The sequence below is a fragment of the Lotus japonicus genome, chromosome 3 (assembly GCF_012489685.1).
Source record: "Lotus japonicus ecotype B-129 chromosome 3, LjGifu_v1.2".
Taxonomy (NCBI): domain Eukaryota; kingdom Viridiplantae; phylum Streptophyta; class Magnoliopsida; order Fabales; family Fabaceae; genus Lotus; species Lotus japonicus.
Window position 1 is genome coordinate 66901953 of NC_080043.1, and position 22480 is coordinate 66924432.

The 22480-nt window shown below is 35.6% G+C and overlaps 1 long non-coding RNA gene and 1 pseudogene across 1 annotated transcript; both read right to left on the reverse strand.

Moving 5' to 3' along the window:
* Positions 1-6778: 6778 nt before the first annotated feature.
* LOC130744558 (L-type lectin-domain containing receptor kinase IX.2-like) lies at positions 6779-7950 on the reverse strand (annotated as a pseudogene).
* Positions 7951-8904: 954 nt separating this feature from the next.
* Positions 8905-10909, reverse strand: LOC130709527 (uncharacterized). Its single transcript, XR_009010019.1, has 3 exons — positions 10819-10909; positions 9983-10018; positions 8905-9210 (listed from the first exon to the last, which is right to left on the reverse strand). It is a non-coding gene; the product is annotated as an uncharacterized LOC130709527 (long non-coding RNA).
* Positions 10910-22480: the final 11571 nt, after the last annotated feature.

Consider the following 22480-nt stretch of genomic DNA (forward strand, 5'->3'; position numbering starts at 1 on the left):
GGAAGACTGTTACTTTTCCTTTTATAAAACTTCCACAAACAAAAGAACTACATTTATTAAGAGAGATCTCCACCACCAGAATAAATATGATTTCTTGAAAAAAGAAACATATTAATTCTTTACAAAAAGAAATCAAATATTACAAAATAGAAGAACAGCTAGAAAAGGATTTATGTGATCTAAATCCAATGGCTTTTCATCATAGAAAAATACATACAATAGAATTACCTTATGTAGATGGATTCAATGAGAAAGATATACCTACAAAAGCCCGACCTATTCAAATGAACGAACAATATTTAAAGTATTGTAGAGAAGAAATAGGAGAATATCTCAATAAAGGGCTAATTCGTCCCTCCAAATCTCCTTGGAGTTGTACGGGATTTTATGTCATGAATGCCTCCGAATTAGAAAGAGGAGCTCCCAGATTAGTCATTAATTATATATTATTGTTTAGTTTTCTTTTCATGATTGATATTTTTTGTGAGCTTAATATGTACAAATAAGCTAATTGTAATATCTAGTTGTTAATTTTCCCTTGGCGGATTAATTCAGTTGAACTAAGAAAGAATCAAGTATATTTATATATCTATCTATTTAACTTTCAAAAAAAAAATAATGACTCATTCCCGGTCGACATTTTAGGATTAGTTTCGTTTGCTTTCAACTATTTTATATTAAGATAGTGAAGTATCTATTATATAGTTTCTCTACTTAATCCTCTACTCAAGCAATCACACTTGCATAATGGTTGAAGCTAAATAGTCTCCTTGGGTAGGTCATTCAAGTATAGGTTGGTGGTGGGTGCAGTTGGCACTTGGGAAGTATAGTTGATTTTCATATGAATCATAAGTATAATAAATTATGGGGATCTAATTTACTTACTATTGTTACTTTAAGGCTTCTCCATCTCTGAACTCTTTCTTTTCTTTAGTAGATTTATTTACTTTCTTGCACAAACATCCAATCTTTCAATTTCCTATACAATGAATTCATCATTTGAAACCAAGTATTTACTTAGTTCCTTGGGTACGATAACTGAGACTTCCAAATCCTATATTACATGAGTGATATAGTGCACTTACTCTTTTATGTTTGTTATTTTAACGCAACTATAAGAAAAGCCAAAATAAAAATAAAAAGTAGAAAAGATAAAATTGAATAGAAATAAGAGATGTAATGAAAGTAACTCCTAAACTCGCCCATACTTCCATTGAAGGTATGAAAAACGGTAGAAAGGGGGGGGTTTGAATAACGTTTTCAGTACAAAACTACCACCTTAAAGATTTTGACAAATCTTTCGAGAACTTAAGTGCTAAAGATAAGAGATAGAAAAGCACACAAGGATTTTATCCTGGTTCACTTGATAAATCACTCAAGCTACTCCAGTCCACCCGTTAAGGTGATTTCTTCCTTCTTAGAATGAAGGCAATCCACTAATCAGGTAAGAGTTACAACTGCACTTGAAACCTACAAGTGACTAACAATTACACTGACTTAGCTCACACTAAGATTCACTCTCTTAGTCTTCTCTAGGATCCGATCAACCTTGATCTCCTAAAGGAACTAAACAAACTGTTTATCAAAGAAATGTTTACAAGAGATTTGCTTCTAAAAAGCTAATAGTAAACACAATGAATTTCAGATGAAAGAAAGCTTAGAATATTTTGAATATGTCTTGCGCGTATATTGCTTCTTCTTAGTTTCTTCTAGCCACTTCTTTCAATCTTCAGCCTCTATATATACTCCAAGGATTAGGGTTGAGCGTTGCATGGGAAATGCTACCGTTGGAGGGCAGTTCTGGAAAATCCAGCTTCTGCTGTGGCTGAGAACGTTAGGTAGGTCGTCAGGAAGGTACACTTGCTTTTGTACTTGGATAGCGACTTGACCTTTTAACCTAGGAGACTTCTGATCAGGGGAATACTTCATATTGGAACTTGTGAAGCCGGTTGATCAGAGTCAGAGGGAAAGCACAGATCCTCTGACCATTGTATCTTCTGATTCTGAACTCAGAGGGAAGAACATGGCCTTCAGAGTTTCTTGCTTCTGGACTTCAGAGTTTCCACTATTCAGCTTCTGGATCTTCAGAGTCTTCTACACCATCAGAACATCTGAACCTTCAGTGTTTCTTGGTTATCAGAACTTCTGGATCTTCAGAGCTTCTAGCGACTGAGTCCACATCAGAGTTTGTATAGCTTCAGAACTTCTGAAGCTTTTCCACTGTTCATACTGAACATGGTGAATGCGAAAGCGTTGCTTGGGTTACCCTTTATACACAGTGCTTCTGATTTGTGTGAGATTGAGTTGAGGTCAGAGCCTGTAAATAGCACACTCAGAAAAACACGTTAGAGTACCACAATTGTTCATATCAAAAGGTTAACTTGTAATCATCAAAACATAGAGTTGTACTACTAGATCAAAACTTGATCTTACATCCATTAGTAAGCTATAAATTGTTCAAGTTACTGATAGCCAAAACCGTCTTTAAGGTTGTTTTTGACCAAATTACCGACGATTTAAACTGTCGGAAAATGGTGTGTTTAAGAAGTCAGAATGATTAGTCATGACACAAACAATGTAGACCATCTTTAAATTTTCCCTCTAATGTTTTCCACAAAATCTTCCCGTCACAAGGCGCTACTTACTGGTGGTCTAGACCGTCAACATAATGTTTTTTATTCTTGGAATTGAATGTCGGTGCAACGGTCGAATCGTTGGTAAATCGGTAAATAGCAACAAATCTGACATTTGTGTAGATCTCAACATATCATTGGACAACTTAATGAACCAATTAATACCTAAATCTCGTACACATTTCCAAACTTCAATCAAAATACAATCAAGACCCATTCGTTTACCATTATTCATGCGCTTAAGAGCTTCTTTAACTTCTCTCACTCAAATTCTACGATAATAAGTCATATTTTGCTTATTCCCTCAGACTTCTAAGCTTTCCATGTTAAGACTCCAACCTTTTCCACTATTGAAAAGATGATTAAAGTGATTCCTCCACCTCTCTCTAATACATCGATTAGATACCAATACTCTTTCATTATCACCCTTAACACATCTCACTTGGTTCCAATATCTTGATTTTCTTTTTATATTTTTGCAAACTTAATATTTCCCGTTCACCATTTTTTGTTCCAAGATCCCCATAAAAATACTCATGTCATGGATCGTACCTCACTCACAACTTTACTTTACTTGCTTAATTTTTAGCTTTCTATTACCTTCATCAATTTTGAATATTGTTGCATCATCTAACTCTTTAAAATACTCTCATTTAAAATTTAGCTTTTCTAGCACACTTTAATTAATTTGAGTTCTTACTTTAATTTATTATATTTATACACTATATAATAATTTCAATAATTTTTAGACTAATTTTTTTATTAAATATTAACTTTTTTAATAATTTAAGTATAAAATATATTAATGCTTTCAATTGAAATTTAAATTATTTACAATCAAACAACTATGAAATATCATTATGTGCATTGCACTAGTAACTACATGAGTTGAATATAAAGTAACATTGTTTGAAAATAATATTATATATTTTATCAAAGAAGATTCTACTTGTTTACAAAACCATGGAATAAGAAAAAAGTCATAGGTATAATATGTACTTGATAAAAAAAAAACTATGAATATGAGATATTTATAATCAAGGGGAGTATTAATAACTATTTACTTATTATTCAAATAGTATATATACTTGATTCCTTTTAAGCAATATTTGTGGTGGACACTTGGGTCATACCAAAGAGAGGGGGCTACATTTCACGCTATTAGACGGAAAAATAAAAACCAAGTTTACTAAAACCGGACATGTGATCAAACAGGTGAAGGCACCGGTTCACAGTTCCTTGATTCATCCGTAATTGAATCGTGGTTCAAACATAATTGAATCGTGGTCCAACCGGTAATACTGCTATAAATTAAATAATACTATTTTATAATAAATATATGATATATAAGGCAATAATATTAAATAAGAATAATAATATTCATGATTTTATACTATAAATGAGAATTACACAAAAGAAAAAAAAGACTGAACATGGTTGACATGCGTTAAGAGAAAAAAAAAAGGTGATGACTTATCAAATGGCATTTTCAAAATTTACTTTGATTGTTTACACCAACACTGTGCCACAAGTGTATTCAATATTTACGTTAATGGCCCAGAAAGTCATAAGTTTATGGAGATAACATTTTAGGCCCAAACCATTTGAATTTAAGTTAAAGCCCAACTAGCACAATATAAACTCAACCCCACAAATACCTTAGTAACTTTTGTCTCTTCCTCAGCCGTTCTACATAACTAGGATATAACCTGTGACCCGTGCGATGCACGGGGAATCCATTCAACAATTTGTTAAGATGAATTAAGGCACTTGATTTTGTAAGTGAGTTGATTTTTGTCTTTCTGACCGCCACTAAACGTCATTTTTTCGTCAAAACTCGAAAATTAAACTCACTTACAAAATCTGAGATTAATTTGATCATTAACCCTACAAATTAATTATATAAATTGTTGGATATAATTTAAAGTTAATTGTTGTTTACACATCATACTTTTATTAATTGTTGTTTTTACAAATATATAGATTTAAATTAATCATAATAATAACTATAATAGATCATATAAATTGTTTGAACGAACGACATTGGTTGTCTTATGAACAACATGAACTTAATCATATAAACTGTAATAATTTTACATTTTTTAAATCTGAAGTTCCAGAAGTCCACCTATATTATTCTAGTCAACAATTTATTGATGTACATTTGTCAAATTTAAAGAGAAAAAATTAAAATAGATGAAAAAAATCACATTAGAGAAAATGTCAAAAACCATCTTAAACTAATTAATTTGTGTAGTTATGTTAAATTTAAAATGAGTTAATTTCCAATATATATTTTTTATTTTATATTATAATCTTTGTTTCGAGTTATTGTGAATGTTTGGACATTAAATACTTTTATTTGACGGACAAGACGATGTAACATGTGATTAGTTTACTGGAAACGAAATTAAGTACAAAATTTAAGGGGTAGGATGGGTTGGTGAGCTAAGGGAAATTAAGAGTATTGAAGGGTGAAGGACCAGGGTTCAAAACTCAGATAAAGGAACTAATTTACTAACAATTAACAACTAACATTCGCCTATAAAAAAAGTTACAAAATTTAAGAAAAGCTTAAGTGGTTTTTTATTTGTTTGCAGTAATTAAAATCAATGTAGTTTTTCCAAAGAAAAAATAGCTTTTCCAAAATAATGACTTTTTCAAACACCTATATAGTCTTAAAAAAATAATTAAAATGTGATTTTTTTAAAAGACAAAAGCTGAAACAAACAACTCTAAATCTCAGCTGTTGATTTATTATAAAGATTTAATAGCTTACTGAAAAAGTAAGTCTCTCATTTAAGATGAGCCAAATTCATTTTTGCTATTTTAAAAGAAAATTGGGAATGAAAGTCGTATCTTTAGTAGCGTTTAAGAATTGAGACCAAAAACATAAATCCATTGAGGATAAGGAATTCTCAATTTAGTTTTAAAAATTGGGTCTAGGACAACATAAATACTTGGGCATTCAATCCCAATATAACAATTAAAAAAGACCAATGTAAAACAAAAAAATGAAACTTTTGGCAACAATAGTAAAGATTTTCTAAACAACTAACATGACGAAGATAATCACCATCTTCTAACTCTAAAACTCCAAGCATTGCCAAAGCAAAGTGACTTTTCATCACAATGACCAATCAGTCAACCAGCCTTTGTCGAGAAAACTGAAGTTATTTCTTTTGCAGAGGGCAGGTTCTTCTTCACCTTAGTTTTGCAATAATCTCTTGTATGGCTCCTAGATTCTTCATTAGTAACATAGGTAGCAGTGGTTACTGGTTGCTGCTTCAATCATTCTACCCATTTAATTTGAGAATCTCAAACTGCACTTGAGTTGAGGATCAACCAACTAATCAATTGCTCATTTCCCCTTCTTCATAAAAGGTTTAGCTGTCAAATGAATATCATATTCGATGCGCCAGCAAGACTACATAAGTTTGAAATTACTATGCTTAAACTTTGTGCAGTGTCGAAACTACCAGCTTGATAGCTGTCATAATGCTAAGCATTGGGTAAGTTTAATACTATACAGCCTACTGGATGAGACATGATTCATTCTCTATGTTGATATGGAAATGCACATATTTAAACTCTGCATTACTTACATTTATCCACTCAAAAAGTAAGCACTTGATTAATTTCAAAATGTAGAGTACATACATGGTAAACACAGTTCAATCTTCCCTACTCGAACTGATTTTCATAGAATTTTACTATTTAAGAGATCTGGCCAATATAATAGACTATTATAAGCATAACACAATAAGACATCTAAAAAAGATAACATCTGTCAAACTTGCTAGATTATGTCTGATCTTTTTTTATTAAGTCTGGTCTGATCTTTGAACCAGATAAAATGTACAATTTTCAATTTCCTTGCAACTTGTAATAAGAGTAATCAAATAGGCCATCATACTGTGTTGTGATCCATAAGCAATAAGCTAAGGTGAAATTGACATCAAAGCTTTAATGCACTATCAGAAAGGAAATGTTCTGTTTATTCTCAACCACAGTCCACAAAAGTAATGAATTTCACCATTTCATAATCAGGAATTAAGGTAACTCCGCAAGAATTAAAGCATTAACTCACTCATAAGACCAAGTTATCTTCTCTTGGACACCTTCACGCTTCAATTTGCTTTCAGCTAGTAATGAGTTCCATGTTGGAAATAGTCAGGAGCCAAATATCTATTAGGAAAGCAAAGTTACATAAATTTTTGATTTCAGTAACTACAATATGGAAAGAAATAATAGATACAAATCAAAATTTTGCATAATCAACATGAAGGGCTCAAGTTCATACCCTAAAGTTACTTGACAGTTTTGGAACAGAAAGGAGCTGAAAGTCCAGAAGTCCATGTAGCTAATCGAGAATCAAATAGCTACAGGTTAACAAAAACAATCAGAATGATTTGTATGAAACAATCACAATATTAAAACCAAGTCTACAATTGATTCAACGGAAAACAACTCACCTTGGGAGGCTTCTAAGAAGAAAGCAGAATGTTTGAGGGCTTAATGTCTCTATGAGCAACACATCTCTCAGTTCCACTATGCAGATAAGCCACGGGTTCAACAATCTCAATTGCAACTTTGTACTTCACAGATCATGGAAGTTGTGAACTACCCTTCACACCCTTCTTCCTCCCTGGGAAACAACCATGATAGAATCAGTAAAATTCATCAATTTCAAATCCAAAACATCACATAACATGAGAAAGGGAAATTTTGAAAAAATGAATACCATGGAACATACTTGTACACCCAAAAAACCCTCTTCCAAGTCAATACAAAAACCCACAGGGGGGACCACGTTTGCTCTATGAAGAGAACTTGCAAAAATCAATTTTCTACAAAAGTACTTGGCAAATTCTTGTCTTCCTTGTTCAACTGTTTAATAGCTACAACAGTTCTTAAAGGCACGACGTTTTCTCTTAAAACACATCTCAATGCCCTTCTTCCTAAAAATCTACCTACACACACCATAACAAAATAGTAAATCATGATCTCACACAAAGGAATCATTTATGATTAAACAACATCACACCACAAAAACCAAAACATAAATAAATAAATAAAAAGTTACCTTTGGAGCAGCAGATAGAATTTTACCATAGTTGAACCTGACCAAAGAGTGACAATGGCTATAAACAACATTGTCGAAATATACACCACGAACGTTTATGGTATGGTTAGCTTCATCCAGAAAATTTTAAAAGATTATTTCATTAATGTGGTTACCTCTGCCAAGATGTAAACAAAAGTAATATCATAAAAGCCACAACAGTATTTTGAAATGCTCCATAACCACCACCATGGCTACATAAAACTGTATGTCTGTATCCGATCGACACATATAAAAACAATATCAAATTGGAAAACATGAAAAATCAAACAAAAGAAGGCAGGTACGACACATATGTGCAAAAGTGATATGAGGAAGATATTCAACATAATAAAATCACTAATAACATGAATTAATAGGGTCAGTCATCTCAACAATTGATAACAAAAAATGCAATGGTTAAATTGCAGACGGGGCAAGGTGCAAAGTGGTGGAATGAGGGAATGGGGATAAACAATGGGAATATTTATAGCCAAATGGATATGAAGAAACACACATAAGAGGAGAGCTTCAGCAAAATCTTCCCACTACAACTCTCAATCTACAAACCTACTCCCAAATTCAAATCAGATTAGACATGACAACTGCATAAAAAATTAAAGAACTGAAGATAACAATCCAGACCAACTACCAAATCGCACCCAAAAGGGACATCAATTCAGAAAGATAACATTAAAAATTCGAAAGGAGGACGAAATTAGGGCTAAACGTAATGGTCCATAGAGTGCAGATTGTAACACCTCAATTTCTCAACTGAGGAATCACATTAAGTAACTTAACAAAGACTAATGACTATTCTGCAATCCCTAAAATCCAAGGGTATTTTTTCTGAAAATGACTAAATACCATAGGGTTGGAAACACATCATAACTTTATTTAAATAACCTGTTTCCCGATATACAGTAATAACCGTTTACAATACCATAGGTAAGGTTCAGAATAAACATGCGCACTTTAACAGTGGCAGAAGCAAGGCTTTAATAACAGAGTTCTCATATAGAAACAGAGACTCAAACATAGTCCACAATAAGAGAAGCAAAGCTGCTTCTTACTGTAACACCCCAATTTCTCAACTGATGAGTCACATTAGTAACCTAACAAAGTCTAAGGACCACTCTGCAATCCCTAAAAACCAAGGGAATTTTTTTTCTGTAAAACAACTAAACACTTCGGCTAAAAGGTTGGAAACATACCATAACTTTATTTAGATAACTTGTTTCCCGATATACAGTAATAATAGTTTACAATACCATAAGTAAGGTTCAGAATAAACATGCGCACTTTAACAGTGGCGGAAGCAAGACTTTAACAACAGAGTTCTCATAAAGTAAAAGAGACTCCAACATAATCCACAAGAAGAGAAGCAAAGCTGCTTCTCATACCTCTACTCCACCGCTTACAACTCGATCTCCAACTCGAGTAGCTATGCCTCGGCGGAAGGATCTCCATCGCCTAATAGCGTTAAGCGCCCAAACAACAAGTAGCAAATAGAAAGGGTTAACTCCATGCAATTACCATGTATAAAAGAGAAAAATCATGCTGTTCGAATTTAATTACTTGGCATGGTAAATAACTAGCAACATAACTCAACTCATATATCAACAACTTAAACATAAATCGGACTCAGATAATAATAACCTCAACAATGTAACATCAAATCAGATATCAATAAACCAATACGAAAATCCAACAACATAGGGTCAGGTGTTAGTTCCCTATAATGCAACTATATGCTGCTAACAAAATGGATCGATCAATATCGTCTCTCAAGACGGGACAATGATAGGACACACCTCCTCATCGCCACTTATAACGTCATACATGACGGGACAATCATAGGACACACCTCCTAATCGCCACTTAACGTCACACAAGACGGGACAATCATAGGACACACCTCCTGATCGCCACTTAGCACCTCGCAAGATGGGACAATGATAGGACACACCTCCTCATCGCCACTTGACTCAAGCCCTATATGCCAAGTCAGACAATAACAAAGCCCACCCAAGGACCAATCCAAAGTAACCACATGTTCCATCCACTAGGAAGCAGTAACGACAGAAACCAGTAAACGGCCGAAGCCTCTCAGAAAACATTTTCCAAATTCAGCATAATAATCATAATCATCTGCCAATCAATATAAACATCTTCATCTCAAACACAGGCAGTGCGATAAAAGCATGCAAGACTCAAAGACGCTCTAAAACCGAGTTACCCTTACCTTCGTGAGTAGAAGTTGGGCATGGAAATTGCGAACCTAGAACAAAGAAAACACAATCATCAACACAAGCTTCACTAGGAGCAACACGATCTACTAATACTAATCGAAATCGTAAAGAAAGCCTCTAAAGCTTCAGAGTTCCTATTTAGGCACAAATTGACAACGGAGACTTCGTTCGCTAAAACGAGCATAACTCGAGCTACAGAACTCAGAATGACACGAAACCGGCGCCAAAATTTCGACAATTGAAAGAGCTACGCAATGGCTCAGGTCATAGAGACCCAAAAATTATTTTTGGACACGGTACCCAAGCAATAAGGTTTCGGCCACTATGGAAAATAGGGTTTTCGAACTTTTTCTTCGATCTAAATCAATTCACAAGGTAGTTTTAGGGTAAAACTAAGGCAAAGAAATTGTCGGAACAATTTTCGGACAATCGGGTCGAAATACGACTATCCAGGGGCATTTTGGTCCAAAATAAAGGCTCAAAACTTCAAAGTTATCAGTTCGGAAAACAAATTTGACAGCATTGATCCTCATGACATCCGTGACAACAAATCCTAAAGGCACGAAGTCAGATTACAGCTTTTCGACAATAAAGTTTCGAAATGTGCGACTAATGGGGTTTTGAATCAATTTTTCAGATCTTGGACAACTGAATCGCAATCGGCGATTACTGACAGAGGTTTTAGACTCATGGGAACATAAGGAACATAACCCAACCAAGAAATCAAGGAAATCGGACAATTTTAGAAAAAGCTCAAAACTGTGAGCACAGAAACGACTTCAGAAACGCAACAGAAACAGTAAACAGAGGTAGGATTCATGCTAGTTACCTCAATACCTAGAAGTAGGGACGAACTGCACGAAGATTGGTCAAGTTTTCGCGAAAATTTCTCCTCTCCTCCTCTCTCCTTGCTCGCGGCCTTGAATGGGTGAGAATGAAGAGATTTTGCTTTTTCGAGCTATTTATAGGCAGGTGAAATCGCGGGAAAATGAAAATTTCGCGATTCCGATTTTTGCAGCACGTCCACCGAGGAATTCTAAGAGAGATTATGGCGTCAGAATTCCAGAACTCAAAACAATTATCTATGATTTGGGAAAAACGATATCTAAAATCCCAACGGCGGTGTAAGTTAATCTGTCCCGTTAAACTACTTTTTGCTATGATGCTCAGACGACAAAACTTCCTTCTGAAGAAAGATTGGAAATGTCGAAACAAATCTGGCAACGCGGACGGAAACTTCGTTAGAAGTCCCGAATAGAAAAAGTCTTCATCCATCGCTCGAATCTAGGGTTTCGAAGCGAGGAAATTAGCGTCGTCGGACTTCCGAAAAGTGAACACTATCGTGCGTACAGTCTAGAGTTCCGAAATGAAACGCTGGTCGAAGGAAAAATAAAGAAAATCTTTAAATTTTCCAAGGATTCGAAATCTCACTTAAAACGTTGCTCTAAAGCGAAATTAGCCTATTCTGGACACGCTTGCCATAAGGCGGGTGTGCAGACGACTCGCTCTAATTCCTAAAATGACTACGCAACATTCCTCAAGCAATTCCTGAACTTTCTTCTTCATTAATCTTTCTCAAATATCAAACTCCTGTCACGCTTACACTGATTCTACGCGTGAGTTGGAAATTAGCTTGTTCTGAAAATCCAGGTCTTACACTTACACCTCTACTCCACCGCCTACAACCCGATCTCCAACGCGAGCAGCTAAGCTTCGGCGGAAGGATCTCCATCGCCTAATAGCGTTAAGCGCCCAAACAACAAGTAGCAAATAGAAAGGGTTAACTCCATACAATTACCACGTATAAAAGGAAAATCATGCTATTCAGATTTAAGTGCATTTCATGGCCCATAAACTAGCAACTTATTTCAAGATAGATGACAACATATATCCAACAACATGAAATCAAATCAGATATCAAGAACCTCAACCATATAACATCAAATCAAATACCAACAACCTAAACTTAATCAGATATCAGCAACGTAATAACATAGATTTAAAACATATAACAATAACCTCAACAAGTCAGATCAGATATCGACAAGATCAAATGTTAGTGCTCTAGAATGCAACTATATGTTGCTATCAAAATGGATCGATCAATATCGTCTCTTAAGACGGGACAATGATAGGACCACACCTCCTCATCGCCTCTTATAACGTCTCACAAGACGGGACAATCATAGGACCACACCTCCTGATCGCCACTTATAACGTCTCACAAGACGGGACAATCATAGGACCACACCTCCTGATCGCCACTTAGCGTCACAATGGACGGGACAATGATAGGACCACACCTCCTCATCGCTTCTTATATAACCACACAGGGCGGGACAATCATAGGACCACACCTCCTGATCGCCACTTAGCGTCACAATGGACGGGACAATGATAGGACCACACCTCCTCATCGCCTCTTATATCACCACACAGGGCGGGACAATGATAGGACCACACCTCTTCATCGCCACTTTCACCTTAAGCCTTATATGCCAAGTCAGACAACAACTCCCAACCCAATAGTCAATTCAGAGTAACCACATGTTATCCATAATCACAACATTCACACAAACACATCAAGCTCTATTGAGCAATGAATCAATAATTCAGTGCTGGAAAACATAACCCTGTCATATCAACTAGAAAGCAGTAATGACAGAAACTAGTAAACGGTCGAAGCCTCTCAGAAAACGGAGACACGTCTCAATAAGTTCACTCGGCCGAAGCCTCCAGAAAACAATTTCCCTGTTCAGCACAATAATCATAATCCAATGCCAATCAATATAAACATCTTCATCTCAAACGCATGCAGTGCGATAAAAACATGCAAGACTCAAGGACACTCTAAAACCGAGTTACCCTTGCCTTCGTGAGTAGAAGTTGTGCATGGAAGTTGCGAACCTAGAACAAGGAAACACAATCATCAACACAAGCCTCACTAGGAGCAACACGATCTAATAATACTAATCGAAATCGTAAAGAAAGCTTTTAAAGCTTCAGAGTTCACATTTGGGCACGAATGAACAACGGAGACTTCGTTCGCTAAAACGAGCATAACTCGAGCTACATAACTTGGAATGACACGAAACCAAAGCCAAAATTTCGACAATCGAAAGAGCTACGCTATAGCTCAGGTCATAGAGACACAATAATTATTTTTGGACACGGTACCCTAACAAACAGGTTTCGGCCACTTTAGAAAATAGGGTTTCTGAACTTTTTCTTTGATCTAAATTAATACCTAGGTATTCTTAGGCGATATCTAGGCCAGGGAAACTCTCAGAAAAATTATCGGATCGAAAACTAGAACAGGGGTATTTTGGTCAAGATTTTTTGCTCGGAAACTCAAAATCAGAATTTCGAAAAATAAATTGGATGAGGTCGATACCAACGACGTTTATGATGACTAATCCTACTGACGCTAAGCTCAGTCGAGAGTTTTTGATTCAAAAAGCGGAACCTCAGCATAAAATGGGTATTTTGAGCAGAATTGAAGTTCTGCGGCGATTCGACGAGATTCGGCGAAATGTAATCCGCTAAACATGCTCTTGGGCATGCAGGGAATAAGTTTAGACAGAGAAATCAAGTTATTTGGACAGTTTTACAAAAAGCTCAAAACTTTGAGCACAAAAAGACATAGAGAAAAGTGACAGAATTTACGATCAGAGGTAAGGAAAAGCATCAGTACCTCGAGGCCTACGCGTAGCAACGAACAGAGCGACGATCAGACAAGAATCGGCGAAAATCAATTCTCCCCTCCTTCCTCCTCAAGCTCTCGGCCGTGTGTGTGTGTTGGTGGTGATGTTTTTATTTTTTTTTTTCATTTTTCAAGCTATTTATAGAAAATGGAAAACGCGGGAAAATGAATATTTCGCGATTCCGATTTTTCCTGCACATTCCTCTGTGAATTATAAGATAGAATCCGGCGACAGAATTTCAGAACTCGAAACAGGTTTCTTGGAATTTAAGCAAACGATTCACTAACGATGTTAATCGATTTAACCCGAAAAGTTACTTCTTGCAGTTGATGTCGGATGACAAAACTTCCTTCTGAAGAAAGATTGGAAACATCGAAAGAAATGGGTGTACACGTGTGGAATCTTTATTTCAAGCTCCGAATAGAAAAAGTCTTCATCGACAGTTTACTTTAAGGTTCTTGAGCTATTAAGGATTCAATTTCGGCAAACTTCCGAGAATCGAAAACGATCATTCGTACATTCCAGGGTTTCATGTCGAAACACTTGTCGTGGAAAGGAATAAGAGAAATTCTTATATTCCTCTGAATATTTTTGAATATCGTTTCTACAGTGCTTTAAAAGCAAATTAGCCCTTTACTAACGTTTTCGCCCTAAGGCGGAAGTGAATGAAACTCATGTTATAACCTATAGTGACTATAGAACTATTCTTAACCATTTCCTGAACTTTCTTCTTCATAATATTACTCCAACCATCAAACGAATGTCAAGTTCCTCTCACACTTACACAGAATCCTATGCGTGAGCTAGAAATGATTTATTTATTTAATTATAAAATCCTGGGTCTTACACAGATGCACTGTTACGACGACTTACCCACGTATAAGATGACAGCGGGTAGTGATGGCTAGCGCCGGAAAAGTCGTGAAAAGACGCCGAAGATCCAGGAAATCAGATCTTGTGAACTGCGAAACGAAAATACAACTAAAGTGGGTAAAATCTATCTCTTTCATACCGTCAGACTCCCACGAAATCGGGAAAAGATTGGATTTTCTGTAGGGTGACGGAAGGGAACGTGGGTTGGTACTTTCCCATTTTTTCTGCGGAAGGGCGAAGCGTCTTTGGCACACGACGTGATGGAGGGGAGAAGAAAACGAAAGGGATTCAGGATGGACCTTTTGGAATGGACGGTCCAGATTCAATGATGGGCAAACCTGTAATAAAGTAGATTTTCAAGAGAAAGTGCGGACCGTCAGATTTGGAGAACGAATGGCAGTAAGTGATAGATTCCCACGTTCCAGTTAAAAAATAAAACAAAATTCGAAAAAGTAATAAAAGAAAGAAACATGGCACAACACAATTGGTTGTTTTGTAGGAATAGTGAAATCCTAACTCACGAATAAGAAGTAGTAGATACATATGTTCAGATCAAGTAGTGAAACATCACGTGATTCAATCAATGGATAGCCACACGACATGATTGTAGATTATTTGCACCATGGTATTCACGAGGAGAAAGGTTTCATCTTTCACGTTTGATTCCTTACTTTCTTCCATTACTTCTTGCAGTATAGCAGTAGAGAAGATGCAAAATCAAATTTTCTGAACCAGTTCATCCTGAACTCGTTTCTATACGGTGGGTGATCCTGATCCAGTTCTTTTTTCCTGAACTGTTTTAGACCGGCGAACCACCGGTTTTGACCGGTTTCACCTGTTCTTGACCGGTCCACCGGTTTTTGTATCTTCCGGTTACAAGCAAGGACCGAACCAGATTTTGCGGTTCCCGGTTGATTCGGTGTGACAGGCTGGTCCGATCCGATTTTGATAACACTGATAAAAACTCATGTCATTGTGTTGCATATGAATCGAAAATTAATTTAACTATTAGATTTTGATTATCTTTATGAATTTTAAGAGATTGATAGCTAATTTCATTGAATGAAACATTGCCTCATGAGACGGTGCTCTTACAAAACAATTTTGTTCGTCGAACATCGTCATCCTTTTTAGATTTTAAAGGTGTGATAATTAATTTCATTGAATGATTTTTTTTTGCAGGTCAATTTTGGTTGTTGAATTTTGTCATCTTTTCCGATTTTAACGTTGTGAGAATCAATTTCATTGACTAAATGAATATTTATTTAACGGATTTCAAACGAGTTCAAGTACTCACAGATATCCGTATTTATGGTTTATTTTTATTTTCTTTTACCACCATCTACATAAAAAATACCTTTGCTCTGCTAAGCAATTTTAAACAAATTGACTCTTTTTTTCATGAAAATTTCTACTGCATGTTCATCTGGTATTCGATTAATTAAATCAAGGAACGTAAGGGTAAATCACAACAACAAAATCAAAACAAAAACGCACATCAATTATGAGATTTTTATGTTCCTACTTTTGCATGGAGGAAAAATTACAGCTGTAGTTAAAAAAATTGATATTGACAAGTGGAAGCCAATGCTTAAGGAGGACAACACTTATATTGTTCAAAACTTTGAGGTTAAGAATAATGACGGTCAATTTAGGACTTCAAATCATCCTTACAAATTAGTTTTCATGAAAGGAACAATAGTCCAAGCGCGTCAAATTCCTGAGATACCTCATAATATTTAGACTTCAGTCCCTTTGATGACATCTTAGCTGGAGGTGCATCTATTGAAGTGTTAGTAGGTAATGCGTTAATTGGTGTGGCAACGGTTATTTTTTTTTTGAATTCTTTTTTAATAGAAGTTATGTTGTAACTTATATTTTATTTGTAGATGTGATCGGTGAATTGTCGGATGTCGTACAAATTCAAAAAGATAGTGTGCCAATTGAAAAGGGTGGTGTTAGTCTTAAAGGATGAAAGGTTATAAATATACATGATTTTAAACTCTATTTTTTAGCAACTTATGTAATTGATTAGTATAATTTTAAATTCATTTATTTTTCTCTATTCTCTTGTGAAGGAACAATACTCTTCATTGTACTTTGTGCGAGAACTTTACAGCTAGGATGATAAGTTTTCTAGAAACACATGTAGAAGGTCCTGTTATCATATTGCTTTCTCTTGCAAAGATAAAAGAGTCAAATTGTTGGTTTTATTAATTTATATTTAAATTCTTTTATGGTTTTATACTTTGTTGTACTAACTTTTGAAATATGGAAATCACTATTTTTTGCATGGAAATATCCAACAACCATCCAGAACTCAATGTATTCATTGAGGAACCTCTTGCAGAGATTTAAGAGTATAAAAATAGGTACAATTAACAGTTTTTATTACATTCATGTTATAGTTATATCAAGATGACTTTTTTTGTTATATTTATATTTTTGAGTCTCTAACACATCTCTTTAAATTGCTAACATCGTTATAGGTTGGGCTCAACATGTGTCAATGAATCTTACAGTCAAAAAAATGTCTCAATTCTCTTCATGCTCTCAATTTTCAAGTGCAGAGAAATTTGTGTAAAATGATATTGTTAAAAGTTTGTCTCAGCTTAATGAGGTTCAAAAGGTATTTGGTTCAAACATAAATTTTCTGCATTGTTTTTATGTCATCTTCAATTTTTTAATACACAACTACAAATTTGATCGTGAATTGTATTTGATAGGAATGCTATGTAGTGACTGTTCCCAAAATAGATAAAGTGTGTGTTGGAAATGGTTGAAGTGCAATAGGAAGGCATATTGTTCAAGTCTACCATTCACTTGTCCAAAATGTGGGAAAAAAACACTGAAACAGTTCCAAGGTTATATACTTTAATCATTATCTATGTTTTGATGAATGCATTTTTGCATCTGATATTCTCTGGTCAAGTTAACTGTATTGGTCAGCATGTCTTCTGTAAGACCCAGGATTTTAGAATTAAATAAATAATTAATTTCCAACTCACGCATAGGATTTTGTGTAAGCGCGAGGGGAACTTGACTTGTGTTTAATGGTTGGATTAGCGTTATGAAGAAGAAAGTTCAGGAAATGGTTAAGAATAGTTCTATAGTCGCTATAGGTTATAGCACGAGCTTTATTCACTTCCGCCTTAGGGCGAAAACGTTAGTAAAAGGCTAAACCGCTCTTAAAGCACTATAGAAGCGGAATTCAAAAATATTTAGAGGATTATAAGAATTTCTCTTATTCTTTCCTGACGAGTGTTTCAGCACGAGACCCTGGAATGTACGAACGATCGATTTCGTTTCTCGAAAGTTTGCCGAAACCGAATCCCTGATAGCTCAAGAACCTTAAAGTAAACTGTTGATGAAGACTTTTTCTATTCAGAGCTTCAAACGAAGATTCCACACACGTACACCCATTTTTTTTCGATGTTTCTAATCTTTCTTCAGAAGAAAGTTTTCTCGTCCGACATTAACTGCAAAAAGTAGTTTTTCGGGTTAAAACGATTCACACCGACTTTAGATCGTTTGTCTTAATTCCAAGAAATCTATTTTGAGTTCTGGAATTCTGTCACCAGAACCTATCCTAGAATTCAAAGAGGAACGCACAGGAAAAATCGGAATCGCAAAATTTTCATTACCTATAAATAGTTGAGAAAATCAAAAACTCAAACCCATAACCCCATGGTTGGCCGCGAGTTTGGAGGAGAGAAAGGGAGGAGAGCTTTTCGCCGATTCTTGCCTGATCGTTGCATCGTTCGTTGCTACGCGTAGACCTCGAGATATAGATGCTATTCCTTACTTCTGATCGTCAATTCTGTCGCTTTTCTCTATGTCTTTCTGTGCTCAAAGTTTTGAGCTTTTTGTAAAACTGTCCAAATAACTTGATTTCAGTGTCTAAACTTATTGCCTACATGCCCAAGATCATGAATATCCGGTTGTTTTCCGCCGAATCTCGCCGAATCTCCACAGAGATCAAATTCTGTAGAAATACCCATTTTTATGCTGAGGTTCCGCTTTTTGAGTCAAAAACTCTCGACTGAGCTTAGCGTCAGTAGGATTAGTCGTCATAATCGTCGTTGGTATCGACCTCATCCATTATTTTTCGAAATTCTGATTTTGAGTTTCCGAGCTAAAAATCTTGACCAAAATACCCCTGTTCTAGTTTTCGATCCGATAATTTTTCTGAGAGTTTCCCTGGCCTAGATATCGCCTAAGAATACCTAGGAATTAAATTAGATCGAAGAAAAAGTTCGGAAACCCTATTTTTGAGAGTGGCCGAAACCTGTTTGTTAGGGTACCGTGTCCAAAAATAATTTTTGGGTCTGTATGACCTAAGCCATTGCGTAGCTCTTTCAATTATCGAAATTTTGGCGTTGGTTTCGTGTCATTCCGAGTTCTGTAGCTCGAGTTATGCGCATTTTAGCGAAAACATGTCTTATTGTCCATTCGTGCCTAAATGTCGAACTCTAGAGCTTCGAAAGCTTCTTTTCGGGTTTTGATAGTGTTATTAGTTGTTTTGTTTCTAAGCGACTAAGCAATGATACTTTGCTTAAGGTTTGGAACGGGTTGAGCTGAGAAAAGAGACTTTAGAGCAATTGGTGAGGTTTCACAACTGAGGAGGACGCCCGAGGAACTTGCTGAGTTCGGGAGCTTTATTTTGGATTGGACTGGGATGTTGAGCTTGGATGGAAAAATTGGCTAAGGTAAGGGTAACTCAGTTTTAGAGTGTCCATGAGTCTTGCATGTATTTATCGCACAGCCTGCGTTTGAGATGAAAATGTTTATATTAATTGGCATTTGATTATGACTGTTGTGCTGAACTGGAAAAATGTTTTCTGGAGGCTTCGGCCGAGTGAACTTATTGAGGCGTGTGTCTCCGTTTTCTGAGAGGCTTCGGCCGTTTACTGGTTTCTGTCATTGAACTGAGTTGGTATGCAATTGAATTGAGTTATGTTCGTTGATAATAGGAATAACATGTGGTTACTCCGAATAAATCATTGGTTTGGGCATTGTTGTTGATTGACTTGGCATATAGGGTTTGGTCTTTAAGTGGCGATGAGGTGGGGTGTGGTCCCGCGTGATTGTCCCGTCTTGCGAGACGTTTTTGATTTGACCGACTGTGTGGCCTTCGTGGCGGACTGTGTGGCCTTTGTGGCGGACTGTGTGGCCTTCGTGGCGTACTGTGTGGCCTTCGTGGCAGATCAATGGTTTTCGTTCCACGTGACTGTCCCGTCTTGTGTGACGTATAAGTGGCGGTAAGGTGATTGTGTTCACCTGGTTGTCCCGCCCTGTGTGGCGCAATAAGTGGCGATGAGGAGGTGTGGTCCTATCATTGTCCCGTCTTACGAGACGTCATTGATTAACCCATAGTGTTGGTTTTATTGTTATTTGATTTGATGTTATATTGTTGAGATTGTTGTCATATGATTTGATTCTATACTGTGGAGGTTATGGATATCTGAGTTGTTATATGCTGTTAAGTTGATGTCTGAATAAGTGTTACATGTTGTTAAGTTGTTGATATCTGAGTTAATATATAGGTTGTTAAGTTGCTGATATCTGAGTAGAAATATTGTTGAGGTTGTTGATAGTTGATTTAAATCTATATTGTTGAATATATGTCGTCATCTATCTTGAATTAGGTTGCTAGCGCATGTGCCATGTTATGCACTTATATCTGAATAACATATTTTTCTCTTTTATATGAGGTAATTGCATGGAGTTAACCATTTCTATTTGCTATTTGTTGTTTGGGCGCTTAACGCTATTAGGCGATGGAGGACTGTCGATGAAACTTGACCTTTGCACGAGTCGGAGCTGAAGACTTGAAGATTAGTGGAAGACATGAAGAGTAGGGTCGGGTTTAAGGTTAGAGCCTTGGGTTAGAGAGCTTACCGTTATTGGTTTAAGCTTGCCTAATAATTTTTAGGAATTTGCATTTGAGATTCGGGTAGGTTCCGATGCATTGCTTTCTTGCGGTTCCCCGGTGTGGAGATCGTAGGGAGTAGGTCGAATTAGGGTGTCGTGGCATAACAAATTCCTTGTTGGATCTGATTTCATTCGTTAGATTTGTAGTTGTGTTCTTTCGTTCATACATTCGGGAACTTGCCTTGGTCAAGGCTTGATGTAGATTTTATTTACTGTTGGGTGTAGGCATTACATGTTTTGAAAACAATTCAAAAGAAAAAAAATTACTCGCTTTATAAATTCATTTGGAAAATATTGCATATTTAATTTAATAGGTTACTAAAGTGACACCCGAAAATCAGGGCGTTACATCTTCAGGGAAGCCAACGACTTTGCCGATCATCTAGCCAAGGAGGGCTGTTGTTTTCTCCCCGTGGTAGATGTTGCATCTTTGGTTCAGGTCTTTTTCTTGCACCAGGTTTGTGGTTCTTCTGGTTTCTATAAAGGTTGTCTCCGACTTCTTTGCTTGGCCTACTGTCATGAGCATGGTTGCTGTGCCTGATCGCATATTTCAACCTTATTTATCTTGTTCTGTTTCTTTTTTCTTTGTTGTATTATCTTTATATTAGCTTTGTATTTCATTCTAATTACGTTGTCTTTGTTTGTATCCTGAACTTGAACTTGCAGTAGTGGTATTTGCCATTACTCCTTATTATTTAATATTTTGGTTCTCCAAAAAAAAAAATTGTATATTGTATGTATTTACAAATTTAGGGTTGAAGTTATGGTATCCCATATTAATAATAGTTCAAAACTTGTGCTATGGGGTCGAGAGTGTATCTAATTAGTGAAACAAACTGCTATTGATCTTAAGAAGCAACGACAAGTTAGTATATATACAATTACACAACTTACACTAAATTCTTATGCATGTTTTTTTGGAGAAGGTGAATTTGATGCAATGGCTATTCCAGAACCAATTGATTGCATTTTTGGAAAACTGTTTGCCTTTAAAGTTAAGGTTCAACCGGGCTACAAACAGTTTTCTGTCACAAAAGTTTCTGATAATGAAAAGACCATTGAAAGCATAAAGGACAAAATGCAAGTTGATGAAGTATCTTTTGATCCATATGAAAAAGGTTTGGATTTATAAACTTTTAACACATGATTTTATTTGTAGGATTCCCTAATGAGCAAGAAAGGTAAATCAATTAGCTCCTTCCTTAAAGAAGATGATGCATATGAGATTGTAAGTAAAAAGTGACTTCAGACAAATTCTTCAAACAAATTCTTCCAGTTATACCAAAAGGTAGTCGTTCTGATATTGTCAATGCAACAATTAATGCTTCATATCTTTGGGACTATTGCCATGTATTGAAACTCACAAAGAATATGCATTTACAAAATGATCCAAATAATTTGAATGCAACTGAACTTCAACAATTATCACAATGATTATTAGATGTTGGTGATGGAAAACTTGGTGAGCCAAATGATGGTTATGCAACTATAGAGATTCCTGAATCATTCCTCATTGTTAATTTTGATGATCCAATATGTGTTATAGTGCAAAGCACTTATCCAGGTTTGACAGAACATTACTTGAATGAAGAATATTTAAAATCTAGAGCTATTCTTGCATCAACAATTGAGGCTGTGGACAAGCTTAGTGATTATGTTCTATCATTAATACCAGGTAATGAAAGAGAATATTTGAGTTCTGATTCAATTGACAAATCAAAAGCACTTCAAAATCCAAGGGCCTGTTTGATTGTGTTTTCAGTTTTTTTGTTTTGTTTTCAAAAGTGTTTTGTAAAATAATTTTTAAAAACTATTTTTTAGAACAATATAAAAAAAACTTGTTTGGTAATTAGATTTTAAAAACAGTTTTGAAAGTAAAAAACAAAAAAAAAACTTATTTGATAAATTTGTTCCAAAAACATGTTTTAGAAGCAAAAAATAGAAAATTTGTTTGGATGCATCCTTAGGAAAACAGTAATT